The 23,768-nt window shown below is 42.8% G+C and overlaps 1 protein-coding gene across 3 annotated transcripts in view; it reads right to left on the bottom strand.

Annotated features, from left to right (window-relative positions):
- Micu1 (mitochondrial calcium uptake 1) overlaps positions 1 to 17,622 on the bottom strand; it is a 146,054-nt gene extending 128,432 nt beyond the window's left edge. The window contains exons 1-2 of one of the 3 annotated variants that reach the window (XM_038343016.1): positions 17,482 to 17,568; positions 5,535 to 5,639 (exon numbers count right to left, since the gene is read on the bottom strand). The gene's annotated coding sequence lies outside the window, so the exon portion shown is untranslated. Of the gene's footprint in view, positions 1 to 5,534; positions 5,640 to 17,423 lie in introns of all 3 variants that reach the window. The other 2 variants (XM_038343014.1, XM_038343015.1) reach the window with 2 other exon arrangements.
- Positions 17,623 to 23,768: the final 6,146 nt, after the last annotated feature.

Here is a 23,768-nt window from a genome sequence, read left to right as displayed (position 1 = left end):
CACGTGTGTGTGTGTGTGTGTGTGTGTGTCCTAATGATGCCTTAGATTACAGAAATACAGTTCTATTGTGTTCATGCATCAGCAGCCTTCTAATGGCTCAGTTTTCAAAATGTATCCTCACGGATAAGCGATGAAGGACCGTACTTGCTACGACATCAGATTCTTTTAATTTTACTTGAAATGCTGTGGGAATCTTTCTAGAATAGTTCTTGACACCAGTGAGAGTGGAAGAGAAGAGCTGTCGCTGGTGGACAGCGATGTGAGTGTGAGAGATGTCGCCAGTGGACCAAAGCCAGGCCAGCTCCTGAAAGGCTTAGCTCAGGTCCAGTTGCATTCATCCACAGTGGGGTGAGAAGGCAAGCAACAGCTTACAGACGCCTACACGGCAGGCAGCCTTGTTTTTAAAAGACATGTTACAGTCGACAAGTGTAAGCTTCTGTGGTCAGGTTGTTAAGGGCTAAATCTCCAGGTTATCTTTCCAGGGAGCAAGTGAAGTCGTGCTTGGCAAGAGCTAGCATAGCGGTGCTTTAAGTAAAGCTAACAATTGGCCTTTCTACCTAATTTCACTGCATTATATCGGGTTTTCTTTCCCAGTGCAGTTAATACCTATTGTGCTGACTAGTTTTCTATTAGCCCAACATAAGCTGGAGTCATCAGAGAGGAGGGAGCCTCGACTGAGAAAATGCCTCTATTAAGATCCAGCTGTAGCCGGGCGGTGGTGGCGCACGTCTTTAATCCTAGCACTTGGGAGGCAGAGGCAGGTGAATCCCTGTGAGTTCAAAGCCATCCTGGTCTACAAGAGTTAGTTCCAGGACAGGCTCCAAAACTCCACAGAGTAACCTTGTCTTGAAAAACAAAAAACAAACAAACAAACAAAAAAAGATCCGGCTGTTAGGCATTTTCTTAATTAGTGACTGATGGGACGGTCCGCCCCATTGTGGATGGTGTCACTCCTGGGCTGGTGGTCCTGGGTTCTATAAGAAAGCAGGCTGAGCAAGCTATGAGGAGCAAGCGAGCCAGTAAAGCCAAGCATTCCTCCATGGCCTCTGCATCAGCTCCCGCCTCCAGGCTCCTGCTCTGTATCAGTTCCTGTCCTGACCTCCTTCAATGATGGACAGTGATGTGGGAGTGTGGGCCACATAAACCCTTTCCTTCCCGACTTACTTTTTGGTCATGGCGTTTGGTCATCGCAGCAATAGAGATGCTAACTAAGACAGCTACTTACTAAAACTCTCCAAGACTGTCCTAGGAGCAACTTTCCTTTCCACCCTCTCATCCTAGACAAATCTATCATCTACCCTCCTCAAATCCCACGGCTTTAAATGGCATTTATATGTAAATTCTTCTCAAAAGGTCATGTCTAGCCTACGCTTTCCATAAGAACACAGCTAGATTTAAGTTCCTACTCGACAGGCATCTCCAGTTTAGTCTAAAACAGAAATCCTGATTTTATCAACTCACTTTGTTCATCTCTAAAAGTCAAATATCTGGTCATTCAAGCCCAGAAGCAAGAGTGAGCTATCTTTAGTTTCTTTCTTCTTAAATTATCGTGGAGACTCCATCAGGAAATGCTTTGGACCCTGTTTCTAAGAAACATGTAAATCCCTAAAATGTATCATCATGTCAAATATTAGATTGACAAGTCTTAAAAGGTAAAGCAAAATTTGCAGCCTGACCCTAATTAGGTCAGCTACTTGCTAAAAGCCTGTGCTTAGGTCAGCTGCTTGCTAAGGTACACACACACACACACACACAAATAAAATGAACATTTTTGCTATTATTCAAGTGACAATTGTAATACCTATAATGTCAAAGCATGGTATTTTAGAATCATCTGTTCATGGACATGCTTTATAAAAGCAAAACAAAACACACAAATTACTAAAAGTTCTTCAGATGGAAGAATCATAGAAGAGGAAAACTGGGAAATTCGGGAATAAAAGAACAACAGAAACAGATTTTCATCATGTCTGACTGCATCAAGGGCCCCAGGTATGATACTTGCAGGAAATAGCATGCTGAGAAAGAAACTGGCCCATCCCAAGAGCCCTGGCTCATCTCCCAGGAGAAGGACTACCCAGTTCTGGAAACTGGGGCACACAGTTAAATCTGCCCATGTCTATATCCTGGCTTTTGCTTTACCTTTTCTGTAAGTTGTAATTCTGCTGTGGGCAAGAAGACAGTTTGAGAATTTCTCTCTAGTTTTGATCAGAACTGTAAGTAAATTCACGTTTCCATGTGTTTTCTTTTAATGTGGGTGAGTGTGTAGACCAAAGCCAGGCCCTATGGCTGGGAACTCTAGTAACATGTCCGGATTGTTGTAATCCTTATCTTTATCACCCCCACCCTTCATGAGTTCTTGGCTGGGACAGAGGAAGACATAAAAGTACATATACCGTGTACACACAGGAGATAATTCAGGGACGAGCAGGTTCCCATCACAGATCTTAAACGTTTGTTTCAGATTGCAGACAAAAATCCCATTCATCTCTGGAACCAAGCCGCCCTTTAGGGAGAGGACCAGAGCTAAAGGTACAGCCTAGCAGTCAAGACATGTGCAGTGTAAACAAGATCCCATGCTTGGAACCTAGGTGCCCAACTGTAGAAGAATGGATGAAGGAAAGGTGGTCGACAAAGACAATGGCATTTTCTCAGCCATAAAGGAGAACAAAGATAAGTTATTTGTAGGATGGTGGATATAACCAGAGATGACTATATTAAGTGAATTAGGCCAGTCTCAGAAAGACAAATATCGCATGTCTTTTGTAATTTCTAAGTTTTACGTCTTACATAGATGCAAAAAATATATATGGTCGCATGATATAAAAGCAAAAGCACTTCCCATGGCCCCTTTTGAGACAGGGCCTCATTATGTAGCCCTGCCTGGCCTGGAACTCACTATGAAGACAGACCAGGCTGACCGAAGACCCACAGAGATCTGACTGTCAGTCTCATGAGTGCTTGTCCTGGTATTGAAGGCATGTGCTATCATAACTGGCTCCAACAGACCCCTTTTGGTACTGCAAAATGACATCCACAAGAAGTTTATGCTCAAAACCAGTGCAAATTACAAACACAAGTCACAAAAAAAAATCCTATCATGTTTTAAAGTTTATGGTTTTGTGTTAGCCTGCATTCACAGTTACCCTGAGGTGTACAAAGCCCACAGGCTGGGCATGCCTGGTAGGAAACAGGAGACAACAGGGAGAGGGAGGGAGGAGGAAAGACAGAACAATGCAGAGGAATATGCTAAACATACAATATATACTTATACAAAAACCTACAATAGTTTGAGTTCAAACCTCACTACCAGACAAAGCGTCGAGAGTAACATGAATGTAGATCTGAGTGGGTGCTTCTCCTCTGGTAAATCTCTAGTGATTTACTCAGGCCTCCCTTCACAGGGACACACCTACGAAATGGAGTTCCTTTGTAAATATAAATGTCTTACAAAATTCCATTGCAGACCTTCTTTCGTACCTGTAGTTTCTCAAAATAATCAGCTTGAAACAGTCCTTGTGCCCAAAGGGCACACTGGACATGACATATCCCAGCCCCTACAGTCCTATTTTGAAGAGCTATGTACTGAACCCCATCCTTTTCCATATAGAGTGCTTGTGGTCTGGTGTGCACTAGTCAGGTGCTGGGAGGGTGGGGCTGAGCTGCTGACCTGATGCAGCCTCAGCTTTCAATAGGAACAGCTTTTCCTTCGGCCATTTTCCATTATGGCGCACAGCATGATGTTTTGCATGCTCACACAGTGTGCAGTGATACCCCAATCTTGCTGGTGAGGATCTGGGCTAAGGTCACTGAGAAGAGCCCATAGGTGTAAACTCTTCTGGTATTTAGGGTTCCTAAAGGTTCTGTGCTCTACTGCTACCTAAATTGATTTTCCCCATTTATGAAAGTTTAACCTAAATTTTAGGTTACTTATCCTAGAAAATCATGTTCATAGGAAAGCTTAGAAAGGAACGTTGACAGTAGCTCCATTCATACATACACATAAAAAAGTGTTCAGAAGCACTGGTCACTAGTGAAATGTTAAAAACATGAGACACTTTAGTACACTGATATGAATACGTAAGAGAAAAAAGCAACTAAGAGTACAGAGAGGATGCAAAGCCAAGACAGCTCGTGTTCATTCGTTCCTCTGGGATGCCAAATGGTACGGCCACTCTGGAAGACGTGTGATGTTTCCTCAAGTTAAAAAGGCTCTTCCCACGAGATCCAGCAATCCAGATGAAGGTATCTACCCTTGAGAAATAAACCCTATGTTAAGAAGCAGCAGTCATACATGAATGTCTACAGAAGCTCTCTTTCTAAGTTGCCCCAAACTGAAACTTCAAATGTCTTTCGACAGCTGCATGGATAAACTGTGGTACAGCTACAGAATCGAGCACAACTACAGTGGAGAATGGACTCGTCAGGGCTGGAGAGATGGCTCTAGTTAAGTGCTCGTGTTGCTCTTCCAGAGGCCCTGAGTTCGATTTCCAGCACCCACTTGACAGCTCCCAACCATCTGCAACTCCAGTTCCAGGGCATCCAATGTCTTCTTCCAGATTCCATGGACAATGGGCAAGCATTTAGTGCACAGACGTATGATGTGGGATGCCCTTCTGTATGCTGTGAATGTGTTTACATGCATGCAGGTAAAAACACCCATACATATAAATCAACAACAATTTAAAAATTTGCAAAAAAGAATGGATTTGACACATGCAACAACTGAGGTAATTTCAAAAGTATTACACTGAATGGAAGCAGCCAGCCTCAAATGGTGCATGCTGAACAGCCAAGTGGACGCAAAGGGAACTAGGGAGACAGAGAGCACACCACCAGATGCAAGGGATGAGAAGCCCTGACTAGACAAAGACAACAGGAGAGAGCTGCTTGCAAAGTCTTTTCTGTCCTGTGGCAGTGGTAAAGTGAATCTGCTATTAAAAATCATGTATCAAATTTCGTAGAATTGTACTAGAGAAAAAAGTCCGTTTTGCTGTATAATAACTTTGAAGGCTTTTAAAAGCCACACTGTATACTGTATGATCTCACTGATATTACATTCTAGAAAAGGTAACAACAAACAGATCAATGAGTGTCAAGGGTCAGAGGGCAAGGGAACAGGATGACCTCAAAGTGTCACAAGGAACTCTCTGGAGGTAAGGGAGCTGTTCTGTTCTTGATTATTGTGCTGATTACATGGCTGCCATTGTCGATACCTACGTGTATACAAAGGTAGGACAATCTCAACGAGGAATTATACTTCTGGATGAAGGACATAGTCTTTTAAAAATTTCAAAGGTTTGTTTTTAATTTATATGTATGTATGTTTGCTTGCATACACATGTGTGCACCATGTGTGTGTCTGATGCCATCGGAGGCCAGAAGAGAGCTCTGGATCCCCTGGAACTGAGGTACAGGCAGTTGTGAGCCAACATGTGGGTATTGGGAACCCAACCCGAGTACTCTGGAAGAGCAGAAAGTGTTCTTAACCTTCTTTTCGGCCTCAAAGGGATATGAGTTTTTTGAGTTCAAACCTGGATGTCGGTTGCACATGAGGTATATTTTTACAATGAAAGTGTTTATGGCGAGGCTGAAGATGGGTCTGAGGATAGCCCGGACTACAGGATGAGATCCTTTTCCTAAAAGAGAACAATTATGAAGTTTTACCCCACCTATACTTGATCCTCTGAACTCAAAATATCTTTCTGTTCCTGCCTCCCAAGTAGTTGGACTACAGGCAAAACCACCAGGCCTAGCTAAAGGATTGCTGTATGATGTCTGTGTATGTGAAGCAAACTACCTCTCTTTCTTCCTAAGTTCATGGTTACTGCCTCTACAAGAAAGAATAGCACACAAATGTATTAAATTTGAAAAATATTATAACTGCTAATTGCATGTATGATGTGGGTGTGCATGTGTGTGTGTGTGTGTGTGTGTGTGTGTGTGTGCGCGCGCGCGCGCGTGTGGGAGTCAGAGGATAGCTTTGTGTACTCGGTTCGCTCCTTCCACCTTTACATGGCTTCTAAGGATTGAACTGAGGACATGGGGCTTGGTTGGCAAGTGCTTTTATCCACTGAGCCAGCTTGAGACACACACAACTTCATGCGCACAGGAGCCACTGAAAGGCAGTAAAAGCTTGAAGACAGAGATACGCCTGCCTGTTTCTTCTTCAGTCTGATGGAAGGTAGACGGTCATGTACACAAATGACTGCACTTGATACATACAAGACAAAAATGCTTTAGTCAGGCATGGTGGCGCATGCCTTTAATTCCAGCATTAGAGAGGCAGAGGCAGGTGGAGCTGTTGAGTTTGAGGGTTACAAAATAACAGTTTCAAAACACACACATACTTGTACGCACTTTAATGACATTTAACCTTAGAAAAGTTATTAGGTAGAGCTGATCATGATAAAACAATTGAATGGCTCACATAAACCTATAGCCATATCTTCATTTATGACTTATCAGCAAATGCGTTCACTGTAGGACACAATGCGTTTTGAGAATAATGCTTTAACACGTCAACAGTACGGGGTGGGTGACTAGAAGAGAAAATGTTTAGTAAAGGGAAAATACAGAACGCTGATCAGCGATGATGCACTGCACGCCCCACCGAACACAGAGCACCGTGTGAGCTTCCCCTGAGATTAAAGGCTCGGACTCTCTCTAGGAGAGAGATGACACAGAGGGCTGCACATGCAGGAAATACAGCAACAATTCCATGTCAGAATAAATGTGAGTCGATGGCGTGTCACTCACGGTCACATTCAGCAGCAAAGACTTATTTGTAGGGCAGGCTGATCTGTAAGGGTAATGTGTTTACAGACAGTCACGCATGCATGTCAGGCACATATGTCTGCCAAATAAAGTCCTTTCCTGTAGAAAGAACCATTTCAGTGGCCTTCCTGAGTATTCTCAGAAGTAAACATCAGTATACATACTCCCGTACAACAGATTGCCTATATTTATGGTCTCTTTCTAAACCCAAGCCTGCCAGGTTGACAATCTTGGGATTTCACCTGATAGATTCCTACTGCTCCCCCATTCCACTCCACAACCCCCCCACTATCCTTTAACTCCAACCTCTAGTCTCCCCAGGTACTTTTTCTCGGCGGGGGGGAGGGGGAGGTGGGGTGGGTTTTGCTGTGTTACCAAAACTGATCTTAAAATCTTGTGCTCAGACGTACCACTTCTGCCTCCTATGTCCCTGGGGCCACAGGTCCAGCCACGCTGCACTCCTGGCCACACCACACTCTTGACCAGGCACTTCTTACTTAAAGTGATGCTCTAAACTTTGGGACTTAATTAAACTCAAATAAGACAAGGAAAAACTGAACACACAGAAACGTATGAGCTGCTGCTGGGGGCTTTGTTTCCTCCTATTTTGCTTTGATAAGCAGAGGCCCATAAATATCTTACTCTACATAATTAATTAGTTCTAGATAAAAGACTTAACCACCTTGACCTCTTAATGGACAACAATTTTTCAGTAAGTCAGGACTATGTTTCATTACTGATGGCAATTATGTGCTTACAAAGGAAAATATGGATAATAAATTACCACAAATGTCCAGGCTGAGGGCTATGGAGATGGCGCAACGGTAAGAGTGCTTCCAAAACAAGCGTGAAGACCGGAGTTCAAATCCTCATGACTCACATACTAAGCTACGCTGTACTAATGTGTTTGTCTATACCACCTCCCCACAAACACAAAGATGTAGAGTAGAAACAAAGACAGGAGGAGAGAGAGCAAACGTTTGCTGACTGCCAACCTAGCTCCAGGTTCATTGGCATGCCCTCTCTCAAGGGAACAACGCAAAGAGTGATCCAGCGGATACTGATACCGTCCTCTGGTCTCTACAATTGCACACTCACTACCCATAGGTACACACACACACACACACACACACACACACACACACCCCTGTGCACAATGTGTAACATGAAGCAAATTATAAATAAATGTTTATTTAGAAAGCAACCTAAGACAGTGCTGCTAGCCAGGCATGGTATACACACCTGCAATCCAGGGCTCAGAAGGCTAGGGCAAGGGGGTGGAGAGTGTGAGGTTAGCATCAGCTACACAGGGAATTCCAGGCCCAATCTGGGTTATATATCAAGACTCTGTCTCAAGCATAGAAGCAAACAAAGAAAATCAAAAAAGGAAAAGCCTGCTGATGGTGATAATTAAAGGTCTGCATTTTATGCAAATTATTTTTCAATGAAACATTACATAAGTATATAAACAAATAAATACAACCTTTTAATGTAAATAATTTAACTAGAATACAAAGTAAGATTGGATTTTTTTAAAAAAAAAATCTATTACTTATCTATGCTACGAACAATTATTATTTGGTCTCCTTTCTGACTCCTGGCTCATGGCTCCCTAAAGCCGCTGGGTCCTCAGAGTGTTTCTTTCCATGACAAACATATAAACACAGAAGACAACTGTTAGGGGAACAAGGATGCTCCTGCACAGCTTCAGGATGGGAGCTGGATGCCAGAAGGTTGGCACTTTCAGCCCTACTTCCTACCCCCAGGGAGGGGAAATGCACTGAGGATCACTGCCAGTTATTTAATCAGCCAAGCCTCTAAGAAACCCCCAAAGCCAGAACCAAACAGCATCGGGCTGCTGAACACCCGAGAGGTCCTCAGAGGATGACAAACAGTGAGACACCGTGGGTGCATGGCACCTTAAGCAGCTTCTCCACCTTGCCTGTTCCCAAGTCGTAGCCTTTACATAAAAGAGCAAGAGCCAGTGAGATGGCTCAGTGGGTGTAGAGGTACTTTGCCACCAAGCCTAAGGACCCAAGTTCAATCCTTGGCCCCCACATAGTGGAAGGAGAGAACCAACTTTTGCAAGTTGTCTTATCTCCACAATGTGTGTTCACTCATGTACACACATGTGAATATGCACGTGTGTGTGTACACACGTGAACACACACACTCACACCCACGGAGTAAAATAAAATAGTAAGCAGAACTTTCTCCAGAACTCTGGCAGTTCCTGCAGCAAATGACCAAATCCAAGGAAGAGGTATGGGGCAGTCACGTCACACAAAAGTTGTAGAGAAGAGAACATGGGAGCTTCCTGCTGTGATGGGAGTAAAGGGCAGGACCAGTCTAGTGGGATAATAAAGCCTTAGCCTTTGGGACTGTCTGCATCTACTCTGGTTAGTGTCAGACTTTAACTAAATCATGAGACACCTAGCCAGTGTTGGAGCTGGTCAGTATCGGGGAGGAAACCTACGTATCTGATGGGAACTGAGTCCTGTGAGACACAGAAGAAGGTAACAGTTCTTGCTGTAGCTTTATTTTTCCTTTATCTGGTTGAATCCAGGAAATCACATTTTTTTTTTTTTGAGACAGGGTTTCCCTGTAGTTTCTAGAGCCTGTCCTGGAACTAGCTCTTGTAGATCAGGCTGGCCTCAACTCAGAGATCCGCCTGCCTCTGCCTCCCAAGTGCTAGGATTAAAGGCGTGCACCACCACCGCCCGGCCAGGAAATCACATTTTTTGTTGTTGATTTTCTTCTGATGAAAATTCCACTTTAAACCCGTGGAATCACTTCCATCTCTAAGAAACTGCATGTGAACAGTACACTATATCTACAGCTCCTTTAAGCTTTTGCTTATTTATTTTATTTTATGTGGATGGGGTGTTTTGCCTGCATGTATGTCTGTGCAGCATGAACATGCAGTGCCTACAGAGTCCCGATCCCCTGGAACTGGAGACAACAGGAATTTATTAATTACCGTGTGGGTGCTGGGAATTGAACCAGGGTTCTTTGGAAGAGCACCGGTGCTCTTAACCACTAAGCCATCTCTCCAGACCCTTGCATTACCTTCTAATCTCCAATTCCACTCCTAGGTATACACATAAAAGAACTAAAAGGAAGGATTCAAATAAATACTTATGCAATAACCAAAGTTTAAACAACCCAAGTATCTATTGATGGAAGATGTGTGAACAGAATGGGAGCTGTACCTGCAATGGAATACTGTTCCACTGTTCAAAGGGAAGACAGTTATGGACTATGCCACCACAGGGATGAGCCTTGGTAAATTATACCAAGTAAAATGGCCAGATACAAAAGGATGAAACTACGTGACGTCGCTTGCATGAGGTGCCTAAAATTAACCAGGTTCATGAGTCGGTAGGTACAACAGCTGTTGTTAAGGATTGGAAGAAAGGGAACAGGAGTTATTATTTATGGTTCAGAGTTGTGTTTGGATGATGAAAAAGGATGGGGCAGTGGTAATACAAAATGGTGACTATGCAGAGGGGTGGGAGCAGGGTGGAATCAATTGTAAATTTTATACCATTTATATTTATTGTAACTAAAGAAGAAAGAAACAACTAGAGAGAATTTCACCCAAGAATTGTTTATAATAAATATATTTTCAGTTAAAATTAAAAATAAAACAGGAGGATGACAACACGGCTCAGTGGTTAGAGCAGGTACTGCACTTGCAGAGGACCCAGGTTTGGTTATCAGCACCAACACGGCAGCTGACAACCATCTATAACTCCAGTTTCCAAAGTCCACTACCCTCTTCTGGTCCCCGTGGGCACCGTGTGTTCATGCTGCACACGCTCACAGACATAAAATAAAAATAAATAAATCTTAAAAAAAGAAACCTAAACAATTTGACAAGATGATTTAGTATAGTGGGCCCAAATACTCTCAAAATTGATTGACATGGGGGTATATTTAAGATGCAAGTGATCGCAGGAATTTTCAAGATTTCAGTGTGAAAGGCAATAAGCCAGAGAGGAGACCTCACTAACTTCAAGAACAGAAAGCTAGCAAGCAGCCATGTGGGAAACAAAACCAGATCTGGTAGCTCCTTGCCTGACTGTCTTCCTACCCTATGCTACAGAAATAAATGTGAACATGCTTACCATTGAGCAAGTAGGTGTGGAGATGCACATCTGTAGTCCGAGGCAGAGGACCAGGAGCAGAGGCAGGGGGATCACTGTTGAGGTGCATACTGCCAGGGGTACACAGTGAGACCTGGCCTCAAGAGCAAACGAAAAGCAGGGTAATATACACATACTATATACACATTCATATATACGGAAAAGAAACTAATAAACAGACTTAACCGAGTAAGGTGAAATCTAGATTCATAAGGTCAGAATAGTTAGCTAATTCCTTACAGCAGAATCTGAGATTTCCTGCAATAACATTCAAGATGATATGATTCATTTTCATAACCAATAAGTAAATAACACTTCATCTTAATAGAGAATACACAGTTCTGAGGAGTTTTCCACCAAACTTTAATCTGAGCCTAAAGAAAACACGGAGCCAAGAAAGAAATTATCAAGGTAAGAGTGCAACTATAGAGCAAGAAATCAAAGCTCTAGGCTAAAAGAGTGAGGGGAGCCACGCGAAGCACTGCTGTCTGAAAGCTTCGAGAGCTGGGGACGCATGAAGACTGCACGACCCGCAGAGCCCGTAGGTGAACTGGAAAGCAACAAGCAGTGTTGACGAGGCGGCCGAGCAGGTCAGGGGTGCTGCTGTGAACACCGTCTACACGGCACCTAGACGGACGTGCCTGTGTATCCACCTCGTCTATTTCTCTATGTTGACGAGGCGGCCGAGCAGAAGGTCAGGGGTGCTGCTGTGAACACCGTCTACACGGCACCTAGACGGACGTGCCTGTGTATCCACCTCGTCTATTTCTCTATGTTGACGAGGCGGCCGAGCAGAAGGTCAGGGGTGCTGCTGTGAACACCGTCTACACGGCACCTAGACGGACGTGCCTGTGTATCCACCTCGTCTATTTCTCTATGTTGACGAGGCGGCCGAGCAGAAGGTCAGGGGTGCTGCTGTGAACACCGTCTACACGGCACCTAGACGGACGTGCCTGTGTATTCACCTCGTCTATTTCTCTATGTTGACGAGGTGGCCGAGCAGAAGGTCAGGGGTGCTGCTGTGAACACCGTCTACACGGCACCTAGACTGACGTGCCTGTGTATCCACCTCGTCTATTTCTCTATCAACAATGCTTTTGTCGTTGTGTTTTTGAGACATGCTAGCCCTCGCCTCATATTTACTATGGATAAGATTAACTTCTGAGCTTCCTGCCTCCACTTTCATGGCTGGGATTACTTGTCCAGTTGTTATTTTATTCTAAACTTTTCAAAGGAAAGTACAATCAACACGTGACCCCAAATATCTTTATAATATTGTCCTTCATATTTATAAGACAATTATCACAAATGCTAACTTTCTTACTATTCTAATCTATGAACCATGCTACTGCGTCCATGGGCCCCCGTTACCTCTCTCCAGGTCACTCTGGTTTAGATCCTTTTCCACCAGGAGTCGCTATGTAGTTTCCTACTTTATGCGCATGAGTATACTTCTTGTCCAAGCAGAATTCTGTTCCATCCTGGGCATGAATATCTCCAGTTTTAAGAACATCTGTGTGCTTATTTTGGCTCCAGAGACATTGTGTCTAGTTAGCAAAAAGAGCCTTTTCCCACAGCTATCCAGACCCAGCCGCCTTTCAGAAGTCCCGTTTCCAGCAGACGCCCCCAGACTCCAAGACGGGGAGGCCAAACACTTTAGTCAGCACAACCTGGTTCTCGGTTAAGACTGCAAATGTCCCACTTTCTACAGTGCTTTTTCCTACCAGGACAACTGGCAGCTCCAAGAGCTTGATGCCAGCATTTAATGAGTACTACTGCCAGGGGACTGGGCACTAAGTGCCTGGCATCTATTCTTCTACTTCTCCTTCAGTAGCTAACAGGGTTGGTTCTCCTTCAGTAGCTAACAGGGTTGGTCCTCCAGTGTTACTGAAGGCATCAGAGTGCAAACTTAAGTCACGAGCAACAGTGGGTTTCCTGCATCCAGAAGGCACTGCGCTATTTCTTTTTAAGGTTTTGTTTCTGTGTGTGTGTATGTGTGTGTGTGTGAGAGAGAGAGAGAGAGAGAATGTGAGAGAGAGAGGGAGAGAGAATGTGAGAGAGAGAGGGAGAGAGAAAGTGTGTGTGAATGTGTATTAGAGAGAGAAGTGTGTGTGTGTGTGGTGTGTGTGTGTGTGCCTGCACACGCGTGCGTACTTTCAGGATTTGGTTATCTTCCTCCAGCATGGGATGAACTCAGGCCATCATCATGTCTTGCACAGGAAGCATCTGTACCTAGTGAGCTATCTCATCAAGGCATAGCTCCAAGCCTTCCAGTTTACTGGCATGTATGTAACATGAAACCCAAACACTTTAAAATCAAGACAATCTGAAGGGCAATCTAACCCACTGCTTAGGCATGCATATATATACATACACACACTTTCCTTGAGGCAAAAATTCTAAAATTAAAAAATAAAATCACTTAGACATTATTTCTGCTATTATTAACAGTTACATGTGATTAGAATGTTATACATCCCAGGCACGTGCTGTGTACTAATTAACTTTGTCCATACAAGAGAAAGGCATGAGCACTGCCACATGCAATAGGACAAACTCAGGTTCAGAGGGATTATCCAGTTCACCATTAAGGAGTGATTGGGTTGGGCATTAGGACAGAGTGTCAGCAGCTAGTTCAGCAGCCAGTGTCCAGCGAACTGGGCTGCTGGCATCTCTTTCAATTGAAAACAAGACAGCAAACAGCAAATTGTTTTAATTATAGCCACTCTGAAAATATAATGGATCATTATAGCAAAGCATAAAAAGATAAAAAACAAGACATTAATGTTAACTAGTTTTAAAGTTAATATCCAGTTGACAGCAAATAGTGAATTATAGAGTTTATTTTTCATGCAATGCTCAACACAAAGTAGTCTCTACACTAAGAGAACCTAGAATTTAATCTTATTGATCACCGATTTTCAAGCAGTTAAAATCTTTTGATTCCCTATTTATAAGCTGCAGTTACTCAGTCAAGTTAACCTACAATACAAAAAGGACCAATAATTATTGAGTTTGGCAAATAAATTGTAGCTCAGCAATAGAGTATATGCCTAGATAAAAGAGATATTGACAAACTGGCCAGTTTTACAATATATTATAGGATATACCTAAATACTTGGGGGCTAGAAATATGACTCATTAGTTAAGGCACTTGTTGCTTTTGTAAAAGACCTGGGTTCAGTACTCAGCACCACATGGTGGCTCACAACTACTTGTAACTCCAGTTCCAGGGGATCTGATGCCCTCTTCTGGACTCTGTAGACACCAGGCAAATACATGGTGCACAGATATACATGTAGGCAAAATACCCATACACCTAAAATAAAATAAATAAAAACCCAAAACAAACAAACAAATACTTCAGAACAAAGAAACCATATGAGTAACAACAAAACACATATATGCAAAAGAGGGGCTCAAATTTCAAATTTTGAAAGTTAATATTTTTAAAAGCAAAAATCAATGCAAAAAACTACAAACCCAAGTAATTTATATGACAAAGGAAAACAAGGCCTCTTAAAATAAAATATCTATGGCTTCTCACCTTCCTACAACCATCTTTCCTTCAGCAGAATGTAGTCCCTCAATCCCTTTTCCTTTAGAAACTAAATATTCTCCACCGTTAGTCTGTGTTTGAGAACATGTTTTCTGTTGCCCTAGTCCATGGTAAGAAAGAAACACAAGCCTGGCCACAAAAACATTCTATGGCTCTGGCTGCAGGGAGAGCCTTTGGGACAAGCTGGCTTTGCTGGCCAATGAGATGCTGACACAGACATGTGCAGGATGCGTAGAGCACAAGAGGATCTCTTCTGGGGTTTCTACAGAAGCGTGCAGGGTGTGAACCTATTGCTAAGTTTTTATGAGCATGAGACCAGGTTTCAATTATTTTCTATTAGTATTCCCAATTACATCCCCCAGCAGAAAATGAGTCTCTACCGGCAAGAGAACAGGTCAATTATAACTATGATATTGTGTGTGAACTTTTTTCTTTTCTTCTCGAGACACAGTGTTATTATGTAGCCCAAGTTGGCCTGGTGTCAAGCTCAAAAGAGATCTGTCTGCCTCTGCCTCTGCCTCTGCAGTGCTCAGATTAAAGGCATGCAACACCACACCCAGCCCAGTGCTATATTTTTTGTAATGTTTCCATTATTTAATAGAACATGTTGTTTTTATAGTAAGAAACAGAAACATTTAAAGATAATGTTCCGGCTTCTCAAATATGCTCAGATAGAAACATTTCATGTTTTTGAAGCATTAGCTTTTTTCCCTCATGATTTACTAAAGTAGACAGAGCATCTATCTGAAAAAGAACTGCTTCTTTTTTGATACTAAAGGTAAGTTTTTATTCTGACTTAGGAGACATGCTGTCGTAAACCTCTAAAAAAGGGAGTTTTATATAAAAGGAGGAATACTAGATAACTCTTTGAGGGGAAATGGATAATAAATTCACGTGGATTTTCAACATTGTAAAAACTGTTCAAGGACTAAACCTAACTTCAAAGTTTCAAAGTGAAAAAAAATTTACATTTTAAAAAAAGGCATTATTGGCCAGCCTAATGGCACATGCCTGTAATCCCAGTACTCAGGCGGATGAGGCAGAAGATTGCCACTAAGTACTGGGGCAACTGTAGGGATAGAGAGTGGGGTTTCATTAGTTACTTTAGTCTAGTAAATGATAAGAGGTCAGAAGTTAAGTTCAGTTAAATATAGGCTATAGTTATTTCATGTGATATTCAATCATGGGAGAAATTATACACGATTAAGGTTCTTTAAGTATAAGAAAGCAAGTCTTGGAGTGACTTTTTGAGAGTATAAAAGCCTACAAAGGGCAATGAGCAAGGCTGAATACAGTAGTGCATGCCTGATGTTTCAACTGTCAAGGAGGCTAAGACAGGACAGTTTGTGCCCACGAGTTCAAGGCCAGCTTGGACAACACTGTCTCAACAAATAAATGAATTTACTGAATATAGCAACTACTCCATGAGACACTAGGAAAACAACAACAAAAGCAGGGATTCTCCTGATTTTACTGCCCTTTATTAGTTTCTATCACTCTCCCCAGGCACGTGCCATTCCTAAATCTTCACTTTATGCTAGTATTATTTGGAATTTTATGACCCTCTCTAAGGATACTCAGGTGTTGATGACACTTTCTTGGCATGTAGATAGCCAGGGTGATGTCTGTAAGTGAAACAGCTAATCAAGAGATTTATGTGCATTGGCAACTGAACCTATTAGGGCCTGCAAGGTGGGGCACGCCTGTAATCCCACCCACCATTCAATAGGCTGAGGCAGAAGGATGCAGACTTTGAGGCCATACTGACAGGCAAAAAACCAACAAAACAAAAACCAGCCAACAAACAAAAACACCAAACCTGTGTCAGAAAACAGAACAAAAACAAAAGTAAACTAGACCAAAGTAGCTGGAGGCCTGAACACCTTCCCCGGATAAGTGGCATTCTAAACTCTTTAGGATAAGCAAATCATCAACACAAGAATCCCGCTGTCTACACCAGAAAAAAATCAGGATGGTCACGCTGGGTTGGCCAACTATTTTTTGTCTCAAGATGGTGACAATCGGTGAAACCTAAATTTCCCAACAGCTGTCAACTCTGAACCTGTCTCATCTCATGCACAAACTCCTTTCTAATGCTGTTTAAGTCACCTCCACATCTGACCCTACTGGCTGCTTTAAAATAAACAGAGGTCAATCAAAGAAGTCACCCCAAAAGTGGAATCAAAATATCTATTTAAAAACAAACTTTTCGAAGCATCGCAGGAAGAAAACGATTTATTTTTAGTTTTATGAAATGTTTACTCTATTTACATGCAGAAATATTTGCACTTGCTTCAAGTACTTGAAAGGGCCAATAAAAAAAGAAAGAAGGAAGGAAAGAAAACAAAAAGGTAAAACCCTAAGATTTATAAACGTGACAACTTATTATAAAACAGTCGGTCATAAACTCTTCTTCCAACATTCACGTATATGCAATAATACCTCGCTTGTTCTCGAAACATCGAGGTAACCTCGAATGGGACCGGGCACAGGCGGAGAAAGGGAGAATGAGAAAGAACGCAAAGTCGCCAGTGAGGATAAAAAGAGAACAGTCCAAGTAGTCTTTAGTTTTGCTCCTCTAAGGAGCCAATGATTCCCCCCCCCCCTTTTTTTTTTCTAGCGCACAATACATGAATTTATCTTTCTATCGCAGCGCTAAACTCCTGCATCCACTTCCGACCACATCCACGAATTCCAGGAGAATCAGTCAGAACTACCTCTGTGTCCCGGCCATGGCTGGAGAGGATGCACTCTGAGGCTGGAAGTCTCTGAGGCACAAGTTCTCCCCGGACAGGAATAAGGGATGGGGTGAAGGGAGCGGAGGACCTAGCAGTCCCCTCAGTCTATCACCTACAGCATCATAATGACAGCTGTCCCGGTGAACCTGAAAAGTGGCCGGGTCTCAGAGCCAGACCAAAGGCTCGTCCCTAAAAACGTACCCGCTTCTCGTCCCCTAAACGGCTGTCTCCCCGCAGCGATTGGAGTCCTCACACTCACCCGTCCGAGCTCCAGCTTTAGCAGCCACTCTGGGAAAGCCGCCCACCTCTGACGACCACAGAGACGCAGCAGCCGCCTGCCCCGCTGCGCGTCCACCGCCCACTCTCACGTGACTCCCTTAGCCGCTGGGCCTGTCGGGATCTCGGCGAAACGCAGCCGGGAGGAAACCAAGGGGAAAAAAAAAAAAAAAATGGGGAGGGGCGGGGAAGTAACCCCGCCCTTCCCTAGGACCCGCCCACACCTCGGGTCCCGTCGCGACTCAAGACTCCGCCCTCCCTGTCCTCCGGCCCCGCCCACAGATCGGCCTCGCCCTCTTGCTGTTTAGGCGGGAACGCGGGTTGACAGAATCTCTCAAGCACTCCTTTGCTGATTTTGTTTCTCTGCTGTCTAAATGCACCTCTTCTGTGCCTCTTTCTATTTAAACTCCGCTCTCTGGTAAGTGAGAAAGTGATAATGAGATTCTTCCCACCAGCCATGAGGCTCACACTGGTTTTTTTTTAAACATCTTTTATTTATTCTTTGACAATTTCATACATGTATCCAATGTATCTTAATCCTATCCACCTCCAATTCTCCACTTTACTCCTTCCAGATACTCCCCGGTACACACTGAGTTGAAGGAAAGAACTAACTGATGCCCCCTGACCTTCAGGTTTATGCTGTGGCAATACATGTATACATGTATACATGCATACATATGTACACTATGAAGAACTGAAAGGAAAGTAAAAGTCTTCCTTGTATATTAATAAGTGTTTAGTATACATCGCTCTTGAGAAGCCTGTCTGTTAACTCTGATAATTTTAAATTTCAAGTTGCATCCCAAATTGCCATAAGAACACTTTGGAGGCTCATGGGACCTCAGTTGTGGCTAAATTAATGATTTATCTGAACAAGGAAAAGAGAAAACATCAGTAAATAAGTGCTGTTGACTTAAAATTTTCAGTGGTACGACTGTAATTTCAGCATCTGAGAGATAGAGGCAGTAGGTTCAGAGTCATACGTAGTTACATAGTGAGTTTGAAGACAGTCTGGGCTGTGTAAGACCCTGTCTCAAAAGCTAAACCAAACAGAAATCCATCAAGATCAAGAAAGGCAGTGATTAAGCTGGGCATGGTGTATGGGACTGTAGCCCTGGGGGGTGGAGAGAAGGATCTGGAACTTAAGGTTATCCTCAGCTACGTGCAAAGCAAGCTGTTCTCTAGCCTCCGTCCGCATGCACACCGCAGCATATCTGCCGCAGCATACACAACTCACATGCATAATAATACGTAAATAAATGTTAGAAGAAACTGACTTCCACCCAGGTAGGTCTGTCCCCGCTCTTTGGGTCCCCCCTCCCCGGCTCCGCACCAAGCCAGCAGTTCAGTTCCCAAGCTACTTGATGATCAAATGCCTCACACTCATCTGTGGAGATTTTTGTTTTAGTTTTTATTTTTTTGAGACAATTTCTTTACATATGGGCCAGGGTGCCCATGCAATTCCCAAACTCATGGTAAACCTCCTTTGGAGGCCTCAGCCTCCGAAGTGCAGGGATTATAGGCATACACCCACTATGCCTGGCTCAGGTTAAAATAATACAGATTCTCGAATCGTAAGAATGCCTCTCAGAAATCTGAATTTTCGAAGTCCCACATGATTTCCATTGAAATGTTGTATGGGAAAAGAAATGGATTTGGTTTTTTCTTCCATACCATAGCATAAAACACCTCTATTTTAGCTATCTCTATTTTTGCCTTCAAGTATATCAAAAGTATATTATGTTGAAAGTTCTATATTATCAAGAGAGAGACTATTTTATTTCATTTGGCTAACATATAAATTGACATACTTTCAAGCATTTCCTAGCTAGCTATTTTTATCACACACATAAAAGTAACAATCCCCTGTGTTACCACAGCAGGCTCAGCTTTTCGCACCACTGTGAAAAGTACAATGTCCCCTGTAGCAGGCTCTGAATGAATACAGTGCAATTCACAGACCTTTCCTTTGGTTTCTCTCAAATGAATTTGAAAGAGATGTCCCATCTCTCATCATCTTTATCTGCAAGGTTTTATAAATTATTTTAAAAAGTCTTAAAAAGGTAAGACTTCCAAAGCTTACCTTTCTATTTTCTAGCGCTGGGGATCAAACATCCAACCTTGTGCATTCTAGGAAGTACCTGACATCCTCAATTCTATCAGTGAGCTACACCCACCCCACAAATTCTTTCTGAGAAGCTCTTTCTTTGTTTGCTTGGTTTTTTTGTTTTGGTTTTTTTGAGACAGGGTTTCTCTATAGCTTTGGAGCTTGTCCTGGAATTAGCTCTTGTAGACCAGGCTGGCCTCGAACTCACAGAGATCCGCCTGCCTCTGCCTCCCGAGTGCTGGGATTAAAGGTGTGCACCACCACCACCAGTGTTTTTTTTCTTTTTTATACCCCAATATCATCTAGCAATCCAAGTTCCTAGTTGCTGTTGTAGTGTGTGTGTTCTTTCCTGATAATTATGTGTTCAAATAAATAAAAAAAATTAAAAACCTTAAATTTTCCTTCTTTTTATCACAAAGGAAGCAAGGAAGACCAGCTAAATTAAATACACATATAAAATATTAAATACATTCCTCTTCATTTTGTAGTTGAAGATAACTTCAAAATTAAAATTAAAATTGCTTCTCCTATTTTAATATCTAAATACATTTGTCCACAACGAAGAAACAACACTTCGTGGAGAAACGACTGAACTCAGGACCAAAGGAGAAAGGAAGGTACAAGATGACCTGGAAAAACATCATATGCTGGAAAGATTGTGCCCAGGAAATAAAAAGGTGCGTGAAGGGTTTCAGAATGGCCCACTGTGGGATAATTGGGGTATTAAAAAAACAATTGGGGGCTGGAGAGATGGCTCAGAGGTTAAGAACACTGGCTGTTCTTCCAGAGGTCCTGAGTTCAATTCCCAGCAACCATGTGGTGGCTCACAACCATCTATAATGAGGTCAGGTGCCCTCTTCTGGCATAGATGTAAATGCAGGAGGAACATTGTATACATAATAAATAAATAAATATATAAAACAATTGACCATAACCCACGGAATAAAACAAGAGCCCATGAGTCTTTAGTAATGAAAGGTGGAGATACATAAACAGATGAAAGAGAAGATCTGCTCCCTTAAGGTACAGTTCCTTCCCATAAATCCAAAGAGGCAGATGGAGGGGATAACAGCCATTTGCAATTGTCATGGTAAAGACTGAGCAAACATCCTCACTGGCTACTAGAAGGGGGAGGCAAAAAGTTTATGAGAAGCTAGAGTGTTTTGTGAAAGGCATACAACAAGGCAGAAGTACCTAGTTTTACACAGACTGAAACTTGTACCCAAAGGGAAAATCTACTAAAGGGCTTATTGGAACAATTGAAGCAATTGGAATATGGGCCATCGTTTAGATAAATGTAGACCCTACTGTTTGATAATTGCATGGTTATGTAAAGGACTCTTTGTCTTAGTAATTTAACGTGGCATGCACGTATGTCAAGAGCATAATGGACGCGATCCATCTCAAAAGGGTTGGAAGAAATAAACTAGACAGAAAGTGATACAGCCTATACATCGAAATATTCAAAATTGATAAATTTGAGTAAAGGATATTCAGATGCTCCCTGTACTTGGCTTTTTCTTCCCCCTAAATCATTTAAGTGTTTTTACTTAAGAAAGGTTGTTTTCTAGCAACTTCTAAGGGCAGGCTGTATGCCCACCAGTAGACAGCCAGGAGGAACATCTGAGCACCTTTGGAGGTTCCTTGTCTTCCTCTCATGATGGACGCTGATTGGGGGGGGGGGCATGTAAGTCAAATAAAGCGCTTCTTCCCAAATTGCCTGTGGTTACCGTGTTTTATCTCGGCAATAGAAAGCAAAGTAAGACAAATAATGAAAATAAAAACTTAAAAAGCAGGCACATGCACAATTTGAAGACCCTTCATGTCACCAACAGACATCGTTGTCGTAGTCGTCGTCCTCCTCTTCCTCCTCCTGCTCCTCTTCCTTCTCCTCCTCATTCTCTTCCTCCTTCTCCTTCTTCTTTTTTGGCTTATTTGTTTGTTTCTTGAGACAGGGTTTCTCTGTGTAGCCCTGGCTGTCCTGGAACTCACTCTGTAGACCAGGCTGACCTCAAACTCAGAGATCTGCCTGCCTCTGCCCCCTACTTTTATTTAATTAGTCACCTCATTTGTGTAGTCAGATACTTAAGTTGTTACCAATTTTTGCTTTTACAAATAATCTGCATTAAATAATCATGAGAATGTTATACTTCATTTTACCTCTGTCTGAGTCAATGGAATAAACTCCCGGAAGTGTGATTGTGGGGTCAAAATGTACACACACTGGTTTCTCTGGGAAGCAGATTTTGGGGGAGACGGACAGGGTTCGGGATGTGTTTTTAAAAGTGCCCCAAAATCCAGCTGCTATGGAAGAGAGCCGAAGGAAGAGAAACTATGCGGAAGGAGAAGTTGACTGACCCCGGCTGCACCCGTGGACCTAAGCTAACCCCGCGGGGAAGCTGCACAGTTTAAATGACTCATGGGTCTTCAAGCGTTGGGTGGAAGCCCTTCCTGTCAATCCCAGGCTGTGGGCGGTCCCAGAAATGCTTGTCCTTGAGTGAGGCTGCGCTCTGTGGCTGAGGCAATCCTGAAAGGGCTGACCAGGCGGCCAGCTAGCAGAACTCCTCGAACGCTGGGGCAACGAGACCTTTCAGAAAGGAAAATCTGATTTTTTTTTTTTTTGATAGGTTTTTACCAAAGTGCCACACCAATGTATACTCCACAGACACAGACCTGTATGCGTGTTTGCCCATATTTCTCCTCAACATACTGCGTCCTCAGACTTTTGTGTTTACCCGTCTGATTGATTAGGTGGAAGGTAACATCTCATGGCAGTTTTCCTTTAATTCTTTTTTTTTTTAAACTTTGAAGGAAGTTGAGCTTCTTTTATATTTTAAAGACCCGCGTGTCTTTCTTTTCACTGAATGGTCTGCTTATATCATTTGCACATTCTCATCTTGGGTTGACTATTTTAAAAGTGACGTGGTAGGAATTCTTAGTGTTCGGTCCTTCCAATATAGCATGAGACCACCTTTCGTTAATGTTTTCTGTCTGTGTTATTCATGGAGAGATGGAGGCTGCTGTGGTTACTTTACACTATTTTCTGTTTTCTTTTGTTAATAATTAGTTCCTGGGTCATTTCCTTTATTTGGTTACTTTTCTCTGTGTTTGTCTTCCTTTAACTCTTTGACAAGAAATGTGTTTTTTTTTTTTAATTTCATTGGTAATTTTTTTCTTGCCTTCCCTCTGTTCTTTTTGTAGAATTTCTTCAACCGAGCAACTCTTCCAAAAGCATTCAGTAGCATGGTGTCTGGACTGTCTGGGTTTATGCCAACTTGATACAAGCTAGAGTCATCCGTGAGAAGGGCACCCCAGTTGAGAAAATACCTCTGTAAATAGGCAAGCCAGAAGAGCATTTTCTTAATTAGTGATTGAGTGAGGAGGGCCCAGCCCACTGTAAGTGGCACCATCGCTGGGCTGGTAGTTTTGGGTTCTTTAAGAAAGCAGGTTAAACAAACCAATAAGCAGCACTCCTCTGCATCAGCTCCTGCCTCCCAGCTCCCGCCCTGCTTATGTTCCTGTTCTGGCTTCCTCTGATGATGGCTGGTGATGTGGAAGCCAAATGAACGCTTTCACAAACTGTTCTCTTAATGCAGAACGACACTGAATTCTTTCAAATAGGATCTGATTTGTTGACAGTTATGGTATCAAAATCGGGAACCGCCAAAAGACTCTTCCTGAGCCCTGAGACCAATGCGTAACCAGAGACCGCTGCTGACTGAGGCTAACTGCTTTGTCCTGAACCAGAGTTATGGGTGTGCCTTTCTTGGCATGAGCCCCAGTCCGTTTGATTCAAGCTTTCTGACTTTATTATGAATGCCTATGTCTTATTCCTGTTCCCCACAAGTCACCTATTTATAAAGTGGAAATCTGTCTCCCTAGCCTGTTAGTGGAGTCACTGACCTTCTTCTAATCCAGTAGCTTTAGGGAACCTAATGCTCTGAGAGCTTTTCTCCACCTTCCTCAAAACTCAGTTTCTGGGGCTGGAGAGATGGCTCAGTTCTCACCCACAGGCAGCTGATAACCTTCTGTAACCACAAATTCAGGGACTCAATGTTCTCTTCTGGTTCTGTTGTGCTAGGCACCCACATGGTGCACAGACATACATTTAGGCAGCAGACATATATATTTAAAAAACTAAAAAAAAAAAAGAAAGAAAG

This window comes from Arvicola amphibius, chromosome 9 (assembly GCF_903992535.2).
Source record: "Arvicola amphibius chromosome 9, mArvAmp1.2, whole genome shotgun sequence".
In the NCBI taxonomy this organism is placed as follows: Eukaryota; Metazoa; Chordata; class Mammalia; order Rodentia; family Cricetidae; genus Arvicola; species Arvicola amphibius.
The sequence above is the reverse complement of the archived record's forward strand: the minus strand, read 5'-3'. Positions and strand labels throughout refer to the sequence as shown.